This window comes from Carcharhinus amblyrhynchos, chromosome 8, assembly GCF_965287045.1.
Source record: "Carcharhinus amblyrhynchos chromosome 8, sCarAmb.v2.hapA, whole genome shotgun sequence".
Lineage (NCBI taxonomy): Eukaryota > Metazoa > Chordata > Chondrichthyes > Carcharhiniformes > Carcharhinidae > Carcharhinus > Carcharhinus amblyrhynchos.
Window position 1 is genome coordinate 32,891,877 of NC_137331.1, and position 22,697 is coordinate 32,914,573.

The window sequence follows — 22,697 nt, forward strand, 5'->3', positions numbered from 1 at the left end:
GATTTTCTTAGTGCAATTGGTTTTATTTCCAGAACTCCATCGTGAGTCTGACTCAGGACAGATTGACAAACATCTGTAAGTTCATTACTCCCTTCCTGTGTGGCCAATTATTCTCAATGTTCCGTCAGGCCCATCCCCGCAGCTGCTTCAAGAATCCGATCCCAACCGCAGTCCGAACACATTGAATTGATGCTCTGATGTGCCTCAGTCCCTCAGTTGTTGATTGCTTGCAGTCGCAATGAGCGTCATTCTCTCCCTGGGCGGAATGTAAGCACAGCTATCTTGGCAGAGCTCCACAACATACACTGGGCTATGCAGCTCTCAGAGCTACTGCTCAGAATTCTCAGTGCCTCACCTATGACGTTAATGCGAGAAGCAGTCTGTGACATATAGTCGTGGTGAAATTTCCAAACTATCGTTTGACAAAGTTCCACCCAAGGCTACTGGAGAAGCAGGCTTTGCATTTCTATATACCTTTCACGAATTTTCCCAAAGCACTTTACAGCCATCATTGGTCTTTTGCTGTTTATCTCAGTTGTTATGCCAGCAATGTGGCTGCCAAACTGTGCACAGCAGGATCTCACAAGCAATAATATGATAATGAGCATGTTAGCTTTCTTTTTAAATGATTTTGGTCGAGGGATAAATATTAGCCAGGACACAAGGAAGAGTTACTTTGACCTCGGATGGGGATTTCCGGTCTCACTCGAGACAGGCCGTAAAATACCCCCTCACATCTTTGCCCCTGTGAACTATGGAGTAGAAAGAATCACCATTTAGTCTTGAATACTTCAATACTACCTTGCTCCTCTTCAACTAGTATCATGGGATTGTTTATGCTTAAAGTGTATTCATTAGTGTCACAAGTAGGCTTACGTTAACACTGCAATAAAGTTACTATGAAAATCCCCTAGTCGCCGCACTCCGATGCCTGTTCGCGTACACTGAGGGAGAATTTAGCATGGCCAATGCACCTAACCAGCACATCTTTTGGACTGTGGGAGAAAACCGGAGCACCCGGAGGAAACCCATGCAGACACAGGGAGAACATGCAGACTCCACACAGACAGTGACACAAGCCAGGAGTCGAACTCGGATCCCTGGCGCTGTGAGGCATCAGTGCTGACCATTGTGCCACCATGCCACCAATATGATCTGAGAGGACAAGTGAGGCTTTAGCTTAAGGTCTCTTTGTTAAACATCTAAGCGTGGCCATGCATACGAAACTGGCTGTAGAGTAGGAAACAAGGGATATTTTTTAGAATATAACATCAGGGAAATACTGAGTGGGCTGTTTTATAAATGACATGGATTCACAAACTATATGACAAGTGGACAAATTTGGAGATAATAGCAAACTGGGAAGGGCAGTGGAATTAGACAAGAGAGCTCAGAGAATACACAGTGCTCTGACATATGTTTGATGGGTGAAGGGAATTTCTTGTGGGTTTATTTATGGGCAATAGATTTTTCAATGGGTGGTGAAAGTCCATGAGAGCCTTGGAATAGTTTGGAAATAACAAATGGCATGGATTATTGTTCTTTAAACAGTGGATGCTGAGATAAGACATTTGAAAAAGGCCAAGGAGGTGATCTATGGGAGGGTATGGGTTGGAAACTCAGTTCAACAGTATAGAGTTTGTGAGTAGCCTGTTTCAATCTCAGGCCATGGTCAGGGAAGAGGTTGGAATCTGTAGTAAGGATATAAGTTTATGAGGCTTTGCTCTTCCCAATATTTAACTGGTGAAACTGAGGCTCTTCCTGGACAGGATGTCAGGTAAACAACACTACAACATGAAGGGGATGAGAGAGGTATTGATGGGGTAGCTCTAGGTTGCACCTATGTGACACCATTTCTTCAAATGGTACTGTTGAACAGCAGTATATAGATGAGATGGTCAATGAGACTCCTGGGGCTGGAATTTATGGCTACCCACCCACCGGAGGTCAACAGGCCTTTGCATGTTCTGCCTCCCTGCCTGCTATGATTCCCATGGCAGGCGGAATGGAAAAATTCCTCCCCAGAGCGAATAGAGCATGCCTGAGTGAACATTGCTGGAGATCCTCTGGCTAATGTTAGACAGCGAAGAGTGGAGCCAACTGAGCACATTCCCATCGAGTTGGAAGGGAGCTGCTGGAGGGAGAATGGTGTGATCAGATGTGTCAAAGGCAGTTGAGAAAAGGTGAAGAGGGATAACACATGGTGGTCAGTGTGAGACGAGCTGTCAACTGTGACGTTGATTAGATCTGTTGTGTAAACACATTCAAGGACACGAGAGACTGAAAACAGAGGGTTAGATCTGGGTGATGATAACATGATTCAAGATTTTGAAATAGAGAGGCACAAAGGCAATGGGTGCCAGGTGAGATGAAGTGAGGTCGGAGGAGCATTGAGTGAAGCGTGAATACTGGCTTGAGCCAGTTGGGTCCAATGACCTGTTTCAGTGCCGTACTTTCTTTGCAATGCTACACAGCCGTGCAAGCATCAAACAGAATCCAATGTGGGCAGAACTTTGTTCTCCTTCCCCCGTGTGCTCCAGTAAAGGCATATTAACATGATGTAGAAACGTGATTGGAAATAGATGCAACAAACTCTGCTGTTGCCGCGACCATGTCTCAATGCTTTATTTCTCAACGCAGTTCTTTGCTTGATACACAAAGGTACACTTTGATGTAATTACAGTAGTTACAACAGCCTATTGCCTGAACGGTCTTACAAGAAACAAGAAATTGGTCCAGATCCTACTAAGATGTTCACATAATTTTTTTTCCCCTTTTCTTTCTCCAGACTGTCCACACTGCCTTTCTATCTGTCTCTCACTCTCTCTCTGCCCCATCTACACACACATACACAATTTATTCTTGTCCCCTACATACACAGCAAAGATAAAGAGGATGAATCTTTGTCACAGAGGAGAAAGAAAATGATCAAACAACTTGAAGAAGTTGTTGATGCTTTTCACACTTTCAGAGAGGTTTAGAATGCACTGCCCCCACCCTTGTCCATGTGGCTCAGCATCCAAGTTCCAATAAACTGAGAGACAAAGGTAAGACTGGAAGCATTTGTTGAGTACCAAACGGGGATATCCACTGCTTGCTGAAGTCTAGGTCTGAGGTGTTCAAGTCAGGCGACCCTGACCTATACAAGAAAGCCAGATATGATCTAACAGATCCATCAAAGGTGCCAAAAGACAATATCAGACTAACCTAGAGTCCCAGGCTAGCCACACTGACCCCTACCAACTATGGCAAAGTCTGCAAGACATAACGGGCTACAAGATGAAGGCATGTAAAATCACTGGCCCCACACATACCTCCCTGATGAGCTCAATGCATTCTACACTTGTTTTGAACAAGAGGTCAGTGAGAGCATGCCCTACACCCCGGACGAACCTATATCTGGGATCACCATTGCAGGTGTCAGAGCAGCCTTCTCGAAGAACCCATGGAAAGCTGGCACGGATGGGATCAGCTGGCGGGGGTATTCATAGACATCTCTTCAACCTCTCTTTACAACAATGAGGCTTCTATCAGCTTCAGGAAGGTGACCATCATCCTGGTTCTGAAGGAAAACTAAGCAGTGTGCCTTAATGACTATCGGCCGATGGCTCTGACATCCATAATTATGAAGTGCTTCAAAAGGCTAGTCATGGCATGAATCAATTCCAGCCTCCTGGACTACCTAGATGCACAATAGTTCGCCGACTGCCACAACAGGGCCACAGCAGACACCATCTCTCTAGCCTTGCACTCAACCCTGGAACACCTAGATAACAAGGACACATATGTCAAACTCCTATTTATTGAGTACAGCTCAGTCTTCAACACCATTATTCCTACAAAACTCATCTTCAAAGTCCATGGCCTAGTCCTCAGCTGCTCTCTCTGTGGCTGGACCCTGAACTTCCTAACCCACAGTTCACAGTCAGTAAAGATAGGCAACAACACCTCCTCCACGATCATACTCAACAACAGTGCCCCACAAGCCCCCTTCTCTATTCCTTATACACCTATGACTATGTGACCAAATTCCCCTCCAATTCAATTTCCAAGTTTGCTGGTGACACTACCATAGTGAGTCAGATTTCAAACAATGACAAGACAGAGTATAGGAATGAGATAGAGAATCTGGTGAATTGGTGCGATGAAATAATCTCTCCCTTAATATCAACAAAGCAAAGGAGATTGTCATCGACTTCAGGAAGCGTAGTGGAGAACATGGCCCTGTCTACTCAATAGGAATGAAATGGAAAGAGTCAAGAGCTTCAGGTTTTTGGGTGTCCAGATCACCAGTGCCTCTATCTTCTCAGAAGACAAAGGAAATTTGGTGTGTCAACTACGACTCTCACCAACTTTTATAGATGCACCATAGAAAGCATTCTTTCTGGTTGTATCACAGCTTGTGCTCCTGCTCTGCCCAAAACCGCAAGAAGTTACAAAAGTTTATGAATATAGCCCAATCCATCTGCAAACCAGCCTCCCATCCACTGACTCTGTCTACACTTCCTGCTGCTTCGGAAAAGTAGCCAGCATAATTAAGGACCCCACCCACCCGGACATTCTCCCTTCCACCTTCTTTCACCAGGAAAAAGATACAAAAGTCTAAGGTCACATACCAACCAACTCAAGAACAGCTTCTTCCCTGCCGCCATCAGACTTTTGAATGAACCTACCTCGCACTAAGTTGATCTTTCTCTACCCTCTCGCTTTGACTGGAACATTACATTCTGCAATTTCTCCTTTCCTTCTCTGTGAATGGTACGCTTTGTCTGTATTGTGCGCAAGAAACAATATTTTTCATTGTATATGAATACATGTGACAATAATGAATCAAATCAAAATTGAATTATAATAAATGAACATATGTAAGATGTAGAAACATCATTTAAATTTGTTTTCTTAGTTTGTACATAGAATCATAGAAACCTGTGGTGCAGAAGGAGGCCATTCAGGCCTTTGAGTCTGCAGTGACCAGAATCCTACCCATACTCCCATGCATTTACTCCAGCTAGTCCCCCTGACTCTAAGGGGCAATTTAGCATGGCCAATCTACCTGACATAAACATCTTTGGAGTGTGGGAGGAAACCAAAGTACCCAGAAGAAACAGAAACAGGGAGAATGTGCAAACTTGACACAGACTGTGATCCAAGCTGGGAAAGGAACCCAGGTCCCTGGCGCTGTGAGATAGCAATGCTGCCCGTGCACAATAATAATTTTTTTTGTTGTTTAATTCTTCAACAAAACAAGAATGTTTCTTAGGAGTTTCGTCAGTGCCCTTGGGAGGTCAAAAGTATTTAGTAGCAGGTAGGTGTTTGGGAATCCCTGTTCTATGCGTTCACACCTGTGGAATGCCTTTCCAGATAAGGTACCAAAGAATTACCTGCACAAGTGGAAACACACCCTTGCATACGTCATGCATGGGAAAGATAGGGAACAAATATTAGAGAAAAAAAATAAAATGAAACACATGCCAAAGTTCCTCTCCCCCACCCCTCCTCACTCAATTATGTCAAAGTTTTAAATAGCAGCGCAGCCCCAGGTGTTGGTGACGATATAAGAAAAATCACCTCAAGGCATCACAACAAACGTGTTGCGCAACAATGACTTATACAAATATGGACTTTAATTACATCAGGGATAAGACCACTGGGATTTTCCACGTCTGGGGATTTCCAACCTCACGATGGTTTTTGAGGAAGAACATTAAAACTTGCTGAGTACAGATAGATGATGTATTTGATAAAAGGTAAGCTTCGGGGCATTCACAGAATCCAGCCAAAGTGGGAGCCTTTTAAAAATGGCTGTGGGTCCTGAGAATTCTCCCCTTCCCATCATTCCCACTCCCGACAATTTTTTTTGGCTCAGGATAAAGATGCAACTCACCCTCCCATCATGCAGCACTCCTGCTCTTGCCGGTTCCATTACTGGGGTGGGGTGGGTAGTTCACACCACCTACCCCCCCATCAATTTTCATAGAATCTGGCTCCTTCTGTAGGAATAGGAGCGGCACAGTGGTTTGCACTGCTGCCTCATAGCACCAGGGACCTGAGTTCAATCCCGACTTGGGTCACTGTTTATGTGGAGTCTGCACATTCTCCCCATGTCTGCACGGGTTTCCTCCAGGTGCTCCAGTTTCCTCCCACAGTCCAAAGACGTGCGGGTTAGATGGATTGTCCATGAGAAATTGCCTCTTAGTGTCAGGGGGATTAGCAGGGTAAATATGTGGGGTTACGGGAAAAGGGGCCTAGGTGGGATTGTGGTGGGTGAAGACTTGATGGGCCGAATGACCTCCTTCTGCACTGAATTCTATGAAATGAATTTGAAGAGAAAGGGGATGACAGATCTGCATTTGCCTAGCACCTTTCACAACCTCAGGATGCCCCAACCCGTTCCACAGCCAATGAAGTACTTTTGAAGCTTAGACACTGTTGCAAGGCAAGAAATGTGCTTTGCACAAAGTGAGGTTCCACAAACAGTAAGGTGATGATGATCGGATCGGCTGTAATGTTAGCCAAGGGATAAAGGTTGCTCAGGACACTGGGGAAAACTCCCCTATTCTTCTTCAAATAATAAAAGGTGATTCATAAAGGGAAGGTTTGGTTTGATACTTCACCCAAAATATGGCAACTCTGACAGTGCAGTACAGATGTATCAGTCACATTTACCTGCTCTAGTCTCTAGAATGGGAAGTTGCTGCCTTGCAGCATATAGTCCACTCAATCAGAAGATGATTTTTGTTTTAAAAAGCACCAACAGAAGCTGTGAAACAGTTTTCACTTGTGTCATTGTGTATCATGAAGAATGAAAAAAGTCACATTTTCAGCTCACAGCCGTTAAAGAGAAGCAAAGTGGCTCAGTCTAACTTCCTGACCTTGCAAACGGCTTAATTAATGACTTAACTGAATGCCGTCTCAGAGATTTCATGGTCGCCTTACTGTAAGCAGAGTTTTGTGTTCAGAATTATTGCACAATACTTGAAGCACTTACATAGAAACATAGAAAATAGGAGCAGGAGGAGCCATTTGGCCCCTCGAGCCTGCTCTGCCATTCATCAAGATTATGGCTGATCGTAAAACTCAATAGCCTTATCCTGTTTTCTCCTTATAACTTTTGATCTCATTTGCTATATCTAACTGTCTCTTGAATATATTCAATGTTTTGACATCAAATACTTCCTGTGGTAATGAATTCCATAGACTTACCACTCTTTGGGTGAAGAAATGTTTCCTCATCTCCGTCCTGAATGGTCTATCCCAAATCCTCAGACCATGACTCATGGTTCTGGATTCCCCCATCATTGGGAACATCTGCCCTGCATCTATCCCATCTAGACTTTTGTAAGTCTCTGTGAGATCCCCCCTTATTCGTCTGAACTCCAGCGAAAACAATCCTAACCTTGTCAATCTCTCCTCATACATCAGTCCCACCATCCCCAGAATCAGCCTGGTAAACCTTCGGTGCACTGCCTCAAGAGCAAGAACATCCTTCCTCAGAAAAGGAGACCAAAACTGCCCACAATGTTCTAAGTGTAGCCTCACCAAGGTCCTGTATAATTGCAACAACACATTCCTGCTCCTATACCTCTCTCAATGAATTAATGAATTAGACAAGGGAATTAAGGGTTGTGGGGAGAAAGCAGGAAAGTGGAACTGATTCACTTCAGATCAGCCATGGTCTTATTGAATGGCGGGGCAGGCTCGAAGGGCTAGATGGCCTACTCCTGCTCCTATTTCTTATGTTCTTATGTTCTTGTGAAGGCCAACACACCATTTGCCTTCTTTACCACTATCTCCACTCCCCCAGTCAATATCCCTTCAGTTAGAAAGCAAAAACTGCACTGGGGCAGTTCTGCAAAGAATCGGAGCTGGAAGAAAATGTTGTAAAGCCAATCAATGGAATTGCATGATATACTCTATTGCTGCTTATAATTCTGCTGTACTCCCTTAAGCATTCCTCTAGGTGGTTGAACCTGCTCTGACCCCAGCCCCTGAGACAGGGAGAGCACATTCTAATACCCATTTTCAGCCGTGCCCACCAGGTGCAACCAAAAATTAGCAGGGGGACAAAACTTCTGCCATTGCCCCATGCTCTGCCCACCTTTTGCTCCTCCATGGCACCTCATGAAGGGAAGTGGAGATAGCTCCCACACTGACGAGGTGCTGATATGGAGTTCACTCATGTCACTTTGTGATTATTGGGCACACTGAGCTCTATAGTCACCAAGCGGCACTGTGGCACAGTAGTTAGCCCTGGTGCCTCACCATGCCAGGGACTTGGGTTCAATTCCGGCCATGGGTGACTCTCTGTGTGGAATTTGTACATTCTCCCCGTGCCTGCGTGGATTTCTGAGGGTGCTCCAGTTTGCTCCCACGGTCCAAAGATGTGTAGGCTAGGGGGATTAACTATGCTAATTTCCCACTGAGTACCCAAGTACCTCGGCAGGTTAGGTGGATTGGCCATGCTAAATTGCCCTTTAGTGTCCCAAGAGGTGCAGGTTAGGTGGATTGGCCATGCTAAATTGCCCCTTAGTATCCCAAGAGGTGCAGGTTAGATGCATTGATCATTGCTTTTTAAAAAAAATTACCCTTAAGTATCAAGGGATTAGCAGGGTAAATATGTGGAGTTATGGGGTTAAGACCTGGGTGGGATTGTTGTTGGTGCAAGGTCGATGGACTGAATGGCTTCCTTCAGTACTGTAGAAGTTCTATGATTCTATTGTATGAGGAAGGTGGACATCATATCTAAGAAACTAAATCTCTTAACTCCTGCTAGCTGTACAGTTGTTCAGAACAGCGGAAATGATGCCATTATTTTATGGCAATATAATCCTCAGTAATGGATCAGGAGAAACAATGTCTGGATGAATTGCCTTCAACCGTCTTAATCCTCTGAATTTGTGGTTATCCATACAGCAACAAAATATACGACACACACTGATTCTGAATTAATACTCCATTGAGTAGGTTGCTGCTACTCTGAAAATTTTTACCACAGGATCATTCTGCTCAGTGACATCATGCGGGCTGGGAGTATGTCTTAGCCACACAATGCATTTAAAGCTCATTATCACTTCCAAATCCAATTTAAAAGCTGCAGTCAAATTGGTAAACACTTCCCTAACTCTCACCAACTTTTAGAGGTGCACCATAGAAAGCATTCTTTCTGGTTGTATCACAGCTTGGGGTATGGCTCCTGCTCTACCCAAGACCACGAGAAGCTACGAAATGTTGTGCATGTAGCCCAATCCATCATGCAAACCAACCTCCTATCCATTGACTCTGTCTACAATTCCCGCTGCCTCGGCAAATCAGCTAGCATAATTAAGGACCCCACACACACCAGACATTCTCTCTTCCACTTTCTTCTGTCAGGAAAATGATACAAAAGTCTGAGGTCACGTACCAACCGACTCAAGAACAGCTTCTTCCCTACTGCCATCAGACTTTTGAATGGACCTACTTTGCACTAATTTGATCTTTCTCTGCACCCTAGCTATGACTGTGACACTAAATGCTGCACTCTTTCCTTTCCTTCTCTATGAACAGTATGTTTTGCCTGCATAGTGCACAAGAAACAATACTTTTCTCTATATACTAATACAATGACAATAATAAATCAAATCAAATCAAATCAAAGTAATATTACCACCTTTCTTTTCAATATCACTCACTAAGGATGTGGGTGTAGCTGGCAAGGCTGGTATTTATTGCCCATCCCTAGTCACCCTTGAGACGATGGTGGTAAGCCATTGCAGTTCGGGAGGTGAAGGTTCTCCCACAGTAGGTTTGGTAAGAAGCTTGAGTATACTGAGGACCAACAAGACTCAAATTGTGAAGATGTGCACCCGGAGGCTTCTCAAGTTGAACACACGAGCATTATTTACTTCATTAGTTGCCTGCATCAAGGTAGACCACAGTATACTCTCACTCTCCTCTCCTTAGAGAGATTCTCCGCGCTGTTGATTGATTGCTCAGACTGCAGGCGGGATTTTACCGCCACGCTCGCCCCACGACCGCAAAATCCCACCTGAGATTAACGGACATTAACATGGCCTGCCCCCACCCACTACGATTCCAGTGGCAGGGGGATGGGAAACTTCCACCCTACATGACCCTTAATCACTGAGGTTGGTCTTAAAGTGACAATCACTGCAATCCTCCCCTTTTAACTCCATTTTACAATCCTTATTTACCAAATTATTGTATACAGACAAATAGAATACACTACAAATGTAATTATTTCTCAGATTTCGATACTTAGTCCCGAATTATAATCACACACTATACGCTTAGGTTCATTAAGTCTTTGAGTCTGTTTCTGATACAGCAACATACTTCTAGAATAGAAATGCTTCCATAGGGTGGAGGGTTAACAGGAACTATAAAAATGGTCACCTCTTGTGACGCAGGTAGTCCATCACTTTATGCTTCCACGGAGACGCAGGGTGAGAATCTCCGGCTCCCAGCCACGTGTTTACTGCCTGCGGCAGGTGGCGTGTTGTTTGCTAGCGGTGGGATTCTCTGATCTCATCACTGTCAATGGGAATTCCCATTAACGCCACCCCATGCCCACAGGAAACCCGCAGATGGGGTGCCCAGTCAACAGGACCGGAGAACTCTGCCAGTGTGAACAACCAGAGAATTCCGGCCTATACGTTTATAACAGGCTGATTCAGTGCTTACAGTTTGGGAAATATTTCTTGATGGCAACACTGACTGCTGGAGTGTCTCTCTCTCTACTCCTCAAGTGGTCCACATGTTTATGAATAATTTCTCCCTCTGTGTGTACGTAGTAAGAAAAGGGTCCAGTCTCAGAGACAATGATTCATGGAATCTAACTTGGAGCACCACCAATGTCTTTCACATACACAGCTTCATCTATCATATATTTCTATGCCTTACTACGTGAATCTGGGCTTGCTTTCTGGTGACCTTAACTGGTGTCTACCCTACCCAGCACATTTGGGAACACAAGGCTGCGCCTCAGGCTGAGACAACATTTCACGAGAGTTATATCGGTGCAACACCTGTCATTGCACATGTACGTAGCTCAGAAAGAGACTTCAGTTTCCAAGGATTCTCCTGACAGTTTTCTTAAGCCAGACTTGAAAGCTTGGAGGACTCTCTCTGCTAGTCAATTTGATGCTGGGTGATATGGCTCAGTTCTGAAATGTTTAATACCATTGAGATAGAGTGGTACAGTGGCACAGTGGTTCGCACTGATGCCTCACAGCTCCAGGGACCTGAGTTCAATTCCCAGCTTGGGTCACTGTCTGTATGGAGTCTGCACGTTCTCCTCATTCTTGCGTAGGTTTCCTCTAGATGCTCCGGTTTCCCCCCATAGTCCCAAAGATGAGCAGGTGAGTGCGTTGGCCATGTTAAATTACCCCTTAGTGTCCTCGGATGTGGTTATTAAAGGAATTAGCGAGGTAAATATGTGGGGTTACAGGGATAGGGCCTGGGTGGGATTAATATCAGTGCAGACTCGATGGAATGAATGGCCTCCTTCTGCATTGCAGGGTTTCTATGGAGACTGGTGAAGTTTTGAAATCCAGCACTTGTGCCTATGGTTCCATTGTCAGGGAATGTGGGTAACCCGTGAGTTAAAAAACATTGGCGTTAGCATTGGCATAGGGACTGGCATAATCTTTCAATGGTGACACATGATACAGGTGACTCTACCCCAAATATCTCCATCAGTTTAGAGTGGACATCAAACAAGGGCAAAAACATTGTGCCCAAGAATGGACCAACATAATTGATATTGATCTGTACCCATGGCTTGCCAGGTCATCCCCAAAGGTGTAGTGGGGTGACAGCTGGCACCTTTTGTTGCAATTGGCACTGTTGATGGTGCTCAACTAGCTTCTGCATCAACACCAGGCCACCACACATGGCTCCTGGCAAGCATCTTCATCTTAGAGAGGTCAGGACAACTCAGTTAGGAGCAGGTGTCTGCCTGGTACAGGAATGACTAAAGTTTAAAGTTTATTTATTATTGTCACAAGTAGGCTTACATTAACACCACAATGAAGTTACTGTGAAAATCCCCTAGTCACCACACTCCAGCGCCTGGTCGGGTACACTGAAGGAGAATTTAACATCCCAATGCACCTAATCAGCATGACTTTCAGACTCTGGGAGGAAGCCGGAGCACCCAGAGGAAACCCACGCAGACATGGGGAGAATGTGCAGACGCCGCACAGACAGTGACCCAAGCTGGGAATCGAATCTGGGTCGCTGGCGCTGTAAGGCAGCAATGCTAACCACTGTGCCATCACGCCACCCTACTATTCTTGCTCCTCAGAGTACATTGCCATCTTGACAACTCAGTTCATTCTTGTGGATATAATGGTTTAATTTCTTCAGAAACTGCTTCATTTACCCATCCTGCAGGTATCTCATCTCTCACTTTGGATAGAAGTGGATCTTGATTTGTCCAGTCCCTGATCTGCTTTGCACAAACCAACAATGTGTCGATAAAATTTAATGCCAAAATTATTTCTTGAGGTACAGGAGTACATGTGACACTTTCTCACCAGATTAGATATGTAAAGGCGTCCACATTCACCGTATGTTTCCCAGGGTGGTGTTTGAAAGTATATTCATAGGCAGACAAAGATAATGCCAATCATAAAGTCATCCTGAGGCGATGGGCGAGACAGCCTTGTCCTCTGTGAAAAGACCCAAGAGTGGCTTGTGGTCAGAAACAATGGTAAAATGTCTACCATGTAAATACTGGTGAAATTTGTTAATGCCTAAGGCTATTAATAGGCCTTCTTTCACAATTTGAGAATACTCTCTTATGGCTGCCGAAAAAGCTCTTTACATGTACCCTATCGGTCTTTCAGAGCCATCATCTATCTGATAGGACAACACCGCACCAACGCCATATGGACAGGCATCTCAAGTCAATGTCTAAAGTGTTACACTTGATCCTCACCAACAGGATTGTCTGTTACAGTATTTACTTCCTCATTTTGGGATGGATGTTAGGCAGGTAGGAATCAGGGTGCGATATGCAATCACACACTTTCACCCTCTTGCTTTTTCCAAAATCATTGTGTCCTTAACTCTGCCCAAGATAATATGGATAGGAGACTTAAATGAGGTAGTATGGTTATGATAATCCCCTCCTTTCCTGCCTTGGAAAAATATTTGACTTGCATTTCTATTGCGTCTTCCACATCGTCAGGATGTCACAAAACACATTACAGCCAGTCAGCTGGTTTTGATGCGTCGGTACTGTTGCAATTCCAGGAAGAATGTCAACCAATTTGTGAACAGCAAGATCTCACAAGCAGCAACAAAAGTTGAAGTAAAGTTTATTTATTAGTGAAACGAGTAGGCTCACATCAACACCGCAATGAAGTTACTGTGAAAATCTTCCAGTCGCCACACTCTGGTGCCCGTTCACGTACATGGAGGGAGAATTTAGCATGTCAATTGCACCTAACCAGCACATCCAGTGTGGGTGGAAACCAGAGCACCCGGAGGAAACCCACATAGAAACAGGGAAAACATGCAGACTCCACACAGACAGTGACAAAGGCCGGGAATCGAACCCAGATCCCTGGCGTCGTGATACAGCAGTGCTAACCATTGCGCCACTGTGCCACCCAGTACAATAAAGAGTAGACTCACATTAATTTATTGTGGCTGTTGGTCTCAGGAGAAATATTGGTCAGGAAAGTGGGAAAGCTCCCTTGTTTGTCAAGATATGACCATGGGTCTTTTACATCCACCTGAGGGATTGGTTCACCCAAAAATCATTGGGGTATAACTCATGCCCAAAATGGGCAGAATAGAAAAGGCACAAAGTACATTTAACTGCAATTATTTGAAGATGGGGTTTGTTCAAATAGCCTGTTGGCCATACTTTCTCCATTAATGCATTTTGCGTTGCCATTTTTTTTTATTCATGAGCTGTGGACACCACTGGCTGGGCCAGCATTTATTGCCCATCCCTGAGGGCATTTAAGAGTTAATCCCATTGCTGTGGCTCTGGAGTGACATGTAGGCTGGACCGGTGAGGATGGTAGATTTCCTTCCCTAAAGGACATTAGTGAACCAGATGGGTTTTTCCAACAATCAACAATGGTTTAATAGTTATCATAAGACTTTTAATTCCAGATTTTTATTGAATTCACATCTGTAATGGTAGGATTTGAACCCCGTTTCCCAAAGTTCTGATGAAGGGTCATCTAGACTCAAAGCGTTGCCTCTATTTCTCTCTCCACAGATGCTGTCAGACCTGCTGAGTTTCTCCAGCATTTTCTGTTTTTGCCGCAAAGCATTACCCTGGGTCTCTGGATTACTAGTCCAGTGACAACATCACTATACCATTGCCTCCCCCTCTCCTACATTTGTGTTTTCCTGGAACTCCCAGCTCCTTCCCAATGGAATGAGAGGTGGGAGAGGGGGGCAGGTCCACCACCTTTGGCCAATATCTCTCAGTCGTGATGGGTTCTCTTCTGCGACAAGTGAGGCCATTTAAGGGTTTCAAATGGCCGCTAGGAGGAAAGGCTGAGTGAATTGCAAGGTGCCAGGGGGTGGAGGGGTGGCACGGGGGGGGGAGCAACAGGCACTCCACCACCTACCTTCATTCCTTCCCAATTCCATGGTGTCCTCCACCTCCCAACTCAGTCCACAGGGCCACAGTCAATTCTGTGCACACATCTTAAATGAAGGTTGCATCTTTGAAACACTGGGCCAGATTCTCCGACCTACCCTGCAGCTGGGATCCTCCAGTCGCGTTGCAGCAAACGGAGATTTGGCCAAGCACGAAATTCTCTGCCCTCACTGGTGACAGCAGTGAACCGTGAACAGCTGGAGAATTCCGGCCACTGTTTATTTCAGTACAACTGTAGTTCATGCTCAACTCCACAGAAATGTCAATGAGACAAGTTCTGGCCAATGTGGCACTTAATTTGTTTAAATAGGTTACAAGTTATCATGAGAATGGTGATTTTCTTATCGAATTTAATCAGCTAATTTCATCACATAGCTCACAGCCAGGATTTAGATATGCATCAGGTTATCATAATATAGTTATTTCTTCACTGATGTTAAGAAAGAGGAATTAAACCGACATTTCAGGCAAGCAGTTATGTCTTTTATCCTGATCAGAATATAAAATGTCAGTCTATAAATTTTGCAAGTATAAAGTGTCTCGGTCAGAAATTTCTCTATTTTGCTGAAACCATACCGTGCAAGTTTTTGGACTCTGCAATCGAATGATTAACCTATTCGTCAGCTCAATTCCTTTGAAGATAGAAGGTCAATCTAATCGAAGGTGTCTAAGATGATTAAAGCACTTAAACTGGATAAAGGAAACCCTCTCTTCTGGTGGAGGGGCTTAGAAAGGGAAAATAAGCTTACCCTCAGGGCTCGGACTCTCAAGGGAAAAGTCAGGAAGTAATTTGTCCCGCAAACAGTGGGAATCTAGAACTTTCTCCCTCTCAGAAAGCCGTTGGCCATAGTTCAGTTGAGAATTTCAAAACTGTGATTGATAAATTTCTATTAGGCAAGGGTATTTAGGGTTATGGAACTGAAGCTTGATAGAGTTAAGATACAGATCAGCCCTGGTCTAACGGAACTGAAATGATCCTCAAGGTCCAGTTAGTCCACCCCGATGGGCAAACTAGCAATTTCACCTCATGAGAGAAGGGAGTGTTAACACAGGTAGTAAGTGTTGACTTCAAGCTGCTCTTTCTTTTCAGTTTTGGATTGCCCAGAAAGGTCATGGCCTGAATGTTTTTGTCTGTCGGGCGCACGGGGCTGGAAGTGAGTGCAAAACAGTGCTCAGTCCCAGAATGTTATTTCACACTGGCTGGCCAATTAATGGGCCAGTTCAAGAGCAAACCTCAGTCCCCGGATATCTATTTTTCCCACTTTATTTCAGCCCAGCTGGTTCACCCCAATCTGGTGAAGCTGAAATGTAACGGCCCCCTTGTCACTCGGCCAACCCAGAGAGCAGACAGGCCACTCGTGTAAATCCAGATTCAATCGACCCCGTAACGGGCGAGATTGCCTGCTCGATTCTCGGCAGGAGCGTGCAAGATTGGAAGGCGGGCCAGCCGACCCAAACAGTGCTCGCGTGCGCAATGACGTCAGGTTTGTGAGGCCAATACCTTCCTGCCGGATTACACGTGCTTGTGGGTCGGACGCACACGCATGAGCAACGCAAAGTTCTGGCTGTGGATTGCTTGAGGTTGCAGATCCTGTTTCACTGCTAGAGCCGGGGCGGGGAGGGGAGGGGGGGTGGGCGGGTGCTGTACTTTAGTCCCGAGCTCCTGATGCTCTACCATGCCCAATATGGAGAGGAGCGGCAGGTCGGGCACAGGAATCAGGGGACCTTCTCACAGGACTGAATCTGGACCTGGCCAATGTGTTTATTAACCAGCCCAGTTAACAGGAGATGGGGAGGGCCCGCCTCTCCGCTGTGGTTACACCCAAGACTGGGTGCCCATGAGCTTGCTGTGTCTGCCAGTGTCAGTAAAAAGTCTGACAACACCAGGTTTTAGTCCAAACGATTTATTTGATAATAGACTCACAAGCTTTCGAGGTTTCCCTCTTCGTCAGGTGAATGGAGAGTTCTGGCCTCAGACAGAGCATATAAAGCACAGACAGTTTAGAGATTACTGATTAGAATGCGAATCCTTACACCTAACCTGCTGTTCAAGACCTGAAGTGGCTGACAATGTGAGTGGAAGGAGCACTGATCACAGGTTACAGAGATGTGTATTGTCTCCAGACAGTACAGTAAGTGAGGTTTTGCAAACCCAGGCAAGTCATGGGGGTTACAGATAGTGCGACACGAATCCAAGATCCCTGTTGAGACCGTCCTCATGTGTGCGGAACTTGGCTATCAGTCTCTGTTCAGCGACTTCTCCAGCTTCCACCCGAAACATGTTAAAGAAGCCATTCCCTATGGACAAGCCCTCTGTATACACAGGATTTGCTCAGATGAGGAGGATCGTGACAGACACCTCCAGACGCTGAAAGATGCCCTCGTAAGAACAGGATATGGTGCTCGGCTCATAGATCGACAGTTCCGATGCGCCACAGCAAAAAACCGCACCGATCTCCTCAGAAGACAAACACGGGACACAGTGGACAGAGTACCCTTCGTCATCCAGTACTTCCCCGGAGCGGAGAAGCTACGACATCTTCTCCGGAGTCTTCAACATATCATTGATGAAGACGAACATCTCGCCAGGGCTATCCCCACACCCCCACTTCTTGCCTTCAGACAACCGAACAACTTCAAACAGACCGTTGTTCGCAGCAAACTACCCAGTCTTCAGGAGAACAGTGACCACAATACCACACAACCCTGCCACAGCAACCTCTGCAAGACATGCCGGATCATTGACATGGATACCATCATCACACGTGAGGATACCATCCACCAGGTACATGGTAAATACTCTTGCAACTCGGTCAACATTGTCTACCTGATACGTTGCAAGAAAGGATGTCCCGAAGCATGGTACATTGGGGAGACCATGCAGACACTACGACAACGGATGAATGAACATCGCTCGACAATCACCAGGCAAGACTGCTCCCTTCCTGTTGGCGAACACTTCAGTGGTCACGGTCATTCAGCCTCTGACCTTCGGGTAAGCATTCTCCAAGGCGACCTTCACGACACACGACAGTGCAGAGTCACTGAGCAGAGACTGATAGCCAAGTTCTGCACACACGAGGACGGTCTCAACAGGGATCTTGGGTTCGTGTCGCACTATCTGTAACCCCCGTGACTTGCCTGGGTTTGCAAAACCTCACTGACTGTACTGTCTGGAGACAATACACATCTCTTTAACCTGTGATCAGTGCTCCTTCCACTCACATTGTCAGCCACTTCAGGTCTTGAACAGCAGGTTAGGTGTAAGGATTCGCATTCTAATCAGTAATCTCTAAACTGTCTGTGCTTTATATGCTCTGTCTGAGGCCAGAACTCTCCATTCACCTGACGAAGAGGGAAACCTCGAAAGCTTGTGAGTCTATTATCAAATAAATCGGTTGGACTAAAACCTGGTGTTGTCAGACTTTTTACTGTGTTTACGCCAGTCCAACGCTGGCATACCCACATCATGACTACTATCTGCCAGTGTCTGCAGGCCTTCTACAATCAATGGACACTGGAGAGACTGGAGTGTTTCCTCACTCTCAAGAATGAAATTTTGGTTGGATTTGACACGCTGCTTTTGTTTGGTACCGTAGACAGCCAGAATCATCGCTCATACGAAAGATTATAATGTGCAGATGCCGATGTTGGAGTCGGGCGCACAAGATGAGAGGTCACACGACACCTGATTATAGTCCAACAGGTTTATTTGAAATCACCAAGCTTTTGGAACACTGCTCCTTTGTCAGGTGAAGTGGAGGGAGGCATACACGCACAGAATGACAGGGTGGCACAGTAGCATAGTGGTTGGCAGTGCTTCACAGCGCCAGGGACCCGGGTTCGATTCCTGTCTTGGGTCACTGTCTGTGTGGAGTCTGCACATTCTCCCTGTGTCTGTGTGGGTTTCCTCCAGGTGCTCCAGTTTCCTCCCACGTTCTGAAAGACATACTGGTTAGGTGTATTGACCTGAACAGGCACCAGACTGTGGTGACTACGGGAATTTCACAGTAATTTCATTGCAATGTGAATGTATGCCTTACTTGTGACTAATAAACAAACTTTAAAACGATAGCCCAACACCAACAGGTAATCATGAGTGTCAAAGGATAAGTACAGACTTTCAAGGGTGTTATTCAGTTGGCCTGCATTGTCTGCACTTAGAATGATAGAAGCCTACAGTGCAGAAGGAAGCCATTTGGCCCATCAAGTCTGCACCGACCACAATCCCACCCAGGCCCAATCCCCATAATCCCATGCATCTATCCCAGCTAGTTGCCCAGACACTAAGGGGAAATTTAACGTGGCCAATCTACCTACCCCACACATCTCTGGACTGTGGGAAGAAACCAGAGCACCCAGAGGGAACCCACACATGCACGGGGAAAATGTGCAAGCACTACACAGACAGTGACACAAGCCAGGAATCGAACCCAGGTCCCTGGTGCTGTGAGACAGCAGTGCTAACCATTGTGCCACCGTTTGACACTTTTGGTTACCTGTTAGTGTCAGGCTATCATCACTCCACCTATATATTCTATGCCAGAGCATCTCACTCCACTTCACTTGATGAAGGGGAAGTGCTCCGAAAATTTGTGATTTTAGAGAAACCTGTGAAATGATTATAGGCTTACTGTCTTCACATAATTGAAAATATGTTGAACTCCCAGCCCCTTTCAGTGTAGAATTCTAAATGAATTAATACCCTAAGGAATTGAAGTCAATGGAAAATGAACTTTGTTGGGCGTAGGGCAGGCATCTGATCCAATTCCTTCCCTGGTCAGATTAGGTTAAGTAGTAATTGCCTCACAGCATGAGGAACCTGGGATCAATTCTTGGGTGATCGTCTATGTGGAGTTTGCACATTCTCCCCATGTATGCGTGGGTGTCCTCCGGTTTCTTCCCACAGTCTAAAGATGTGCGGGTTAGATAGATTGGCCATGCTAAATTGACACTTAATGCCAGGGGGATTAGGAAGGTAAATATGCAGGGTTGCGGGGATAGGACAAGATTGGGTGGGATTGTTGCTGGTGCAGACTCGATGGGTCAAATGGCCTCCTTCTGCTCTGCAGATTGTGTGAATTCTGGCCATGCTTTGAATGCTGTGTCGTGTATGAAGGAGACGATGATGGGAGAATATTTCAAGTGGTGGCATTGAATTGAATGGGCAGCGTGAGAAGTAGTTCTTGAACATACTTCAGCTTTTTCCGCACTTTCTTGGAATGCCGAAGTTTGTCGGAACTTGTAACGTTTAAAAATAGTCCATCAGTTCATTTATTTTTAAATACAATTCTGCAATGAGGCAAGGTTCAGGCCTTAAAACAAACAAGAAGAAATTGCACAAGGTGGATTTCTTTGATACTTTTGCAATGCCGTTTATGTAATCCAGAATACTGCAGCAATACATGGCATCCTTCAGCTGTTGGGTAACTGTGTCCATGTGTAGCAAATGTCAGTTGCCCAATGTGCCTCCATCCTGAATAACAAGCTCAGGCTTGCGTCACCATGCCTCTTGGCCATACAATCATTGCAACAACTGTTGTATTTGTACTTAACATCTATTGATTTCATAGGCCGCGCATCGTTTTTCTGTTAATTTCTAACTGCCTTCCGAGAGCCACGTGCCCCGATGCTGAAATTGTTACACTCTTGGGTAAAACAAAACAAGAAACACAATGATGCTCACCTACTTGCGGCATGTTTAGTTACAGAACACTTTGCAGGGATTTTGGAGATGAGGCTTCATTGTCCCCGTTCACCCTCTGCTTCATGCTATATAACATTATATTCAATCCAATTCGGCAAGACCCAGAGTGAATGGAGGAGCATTGGATGACAGTGTGACAATACTTGGTATTTACACCGACCTAATTTTGCATTATTAGTATTGGACTTTGTAGGATGTTGTCTCATATGGAGAGCATTAGCTATGGGGAGAGGTTGGAGAAACTTGGTTTGTTCTCACTGGAACGACGGAGACTGGAGGGGAACGATCTGACAGAAGTCTACAAGATTATGAGGAATATGGACAGAGTGGATTGTCAGAAGCTTTTTCCCAGAGTCAATTATGAGGGGGCATAGGTTTAAGGTGCGAGGAGCAAGGAGATGTACAAAGCAGGTTGTTTTACACAGAGGGTGGTGGGTGCCTGGAACTCGCTGCCGGGGGAGGTTGTGGAAGCGGATAGAATAGTGACTTTTAAGGAGCGTTTTGACAAATACATGAATAGGGTGGAAATAGAGGGATATGATCCCTGGAAGAGTAGGGTTCGTTCAGTCGCGCAGCGTGGTCGATGCAGGCTTGGTGGGCCAAAGGGCTGTTCCTGTGCTGTCATTTTCTTTGATCCTTGTTCTTTGTATTAGCGTGACTCATTTTGCATTATTCTCACCTCTCATTCGGAAAATGGGGAGATCAGATCCCACTCCACGTCTTTATTATTACTCAATCATGCACGTGGATGTTGATGCCTAGGCCAGCGTTTATTGCCCATCCCAATTCCCCATGAGGAGGTGGGAGTGAGCTGCTTTCTTGGGCTGCTGTAGCCCATGTGTTGGAGAAACACTCATCAGTGCTGTTAGGAAGGGAGTTCCAAAATTTCCGACCCAGCGACAGTAAAAGAGAAGGCAATATGGATGGGACGGCGGCACTGGTTGACACTGCTGTCTCATAGGGCCAGGGATTCGGGTTCGATTCCGGCTTTGGATCACTGACTGTGTGGAGTTTGCATGTTCTTCCCATGTCTGCATTGTTTTCCTTCGAGTACTCCAGTTTCTTCCTACATTCCAAAGATTTGCAGGTTAGGATGGACTGGCCATACTAAATTACCTTAGTATCAGGGAAATTGGTAAGGTAAAAACATGGGGGTTACAGGAATAGGACCCGGATGGGATTGTTGTCGGTGCACACTCGATGGACTGAATGGCCTCTTTCTACACTGTAGGGATTCTCTGATTCTATGGTATATTTCCTTCTCTATGAACGGGTATGCTTTGTCTGTATAGCGCGGTAGAAACAATTCTTTTCACTGTATGTTAATACATGTGACAATAACAAATCAAATCAAAATCAAATGTTACATGCAACCCTAGAGAAAAATCATCATGATGCAAAAAAAATCTTTTTGTCATCTTCTTTGAATACTTCCCCTTACCAGATATAAAAAAATTGAAAATGGGGTTTGTGCGGGGAGGAGTGGATGTGGGGCAGGGTGGGGGGGGTGGAGGGCAGGTGCACTGTTTGGCTGACAATCAGACATCACCAAATTGGATAGAGGGCAGAATTCTCCAGCCTCGTTCATCCCGTCACTGTGGTCAGCAAGAACGGGGAATTTGACGCTCAGCCAAATCTCCATTCAACGCAGCAGGACTGAAGAATCCCAGCCACAGAAGAGGTTGGAGAATTCCAGCCCAAGCATTTTTGTTTCCTGCTTGGAAGTAGGAAGGCTGTAGTGTGTCGCAAGAATGGTTGTGTTGGTCGAAATGTGGCTGCAGAGCGAAGTCAAGGCATGCGATGGAACCTCAAGGAATGCAGTTGGCATTTCTCTCTGGGTTATTGAGAACGATTCCAGGCACTAAACTTCACAAAGGATACATTGGCCTCAGAAAGAGTGCAATGCAGAACCACCAGGCTTTGATTTTTTAAAATTTTGATTTGCTTTATTATTGTCACGTATTCTCATATAGTGAGAAGTATTGTTTTTTGTGCTCTGTACAGACAGAGCATGCCGTTGATAGAGAAGAAAAGGAGAGAGTGCAGAATGTAGTGTTGCAGTCATAGCTAGGGTGTGGAGAAAGATCAACTTAGCACCAGGTAGGTCTATTCAGAAGTCTGATGGCAACAGGGAAGAAGCTGTTCTTGAACCAGTTGGTACGTGACCTCAGATATTTTTATCTTTTTCCAGACGGAAGAAGCTGGAAGAGAGAATGTCCGGGGTGCGTAGGGCCCTTAATTATGCTGGCTGCTTTGCTGAGGCAGCGAGAAGTGTAGACAGAGCCAATGGATGGGAGGCTGGTTTGAGTGATGGATTGGGTTACAATACCAAGGCTCCAAAGAGTTAGATTACAGGGA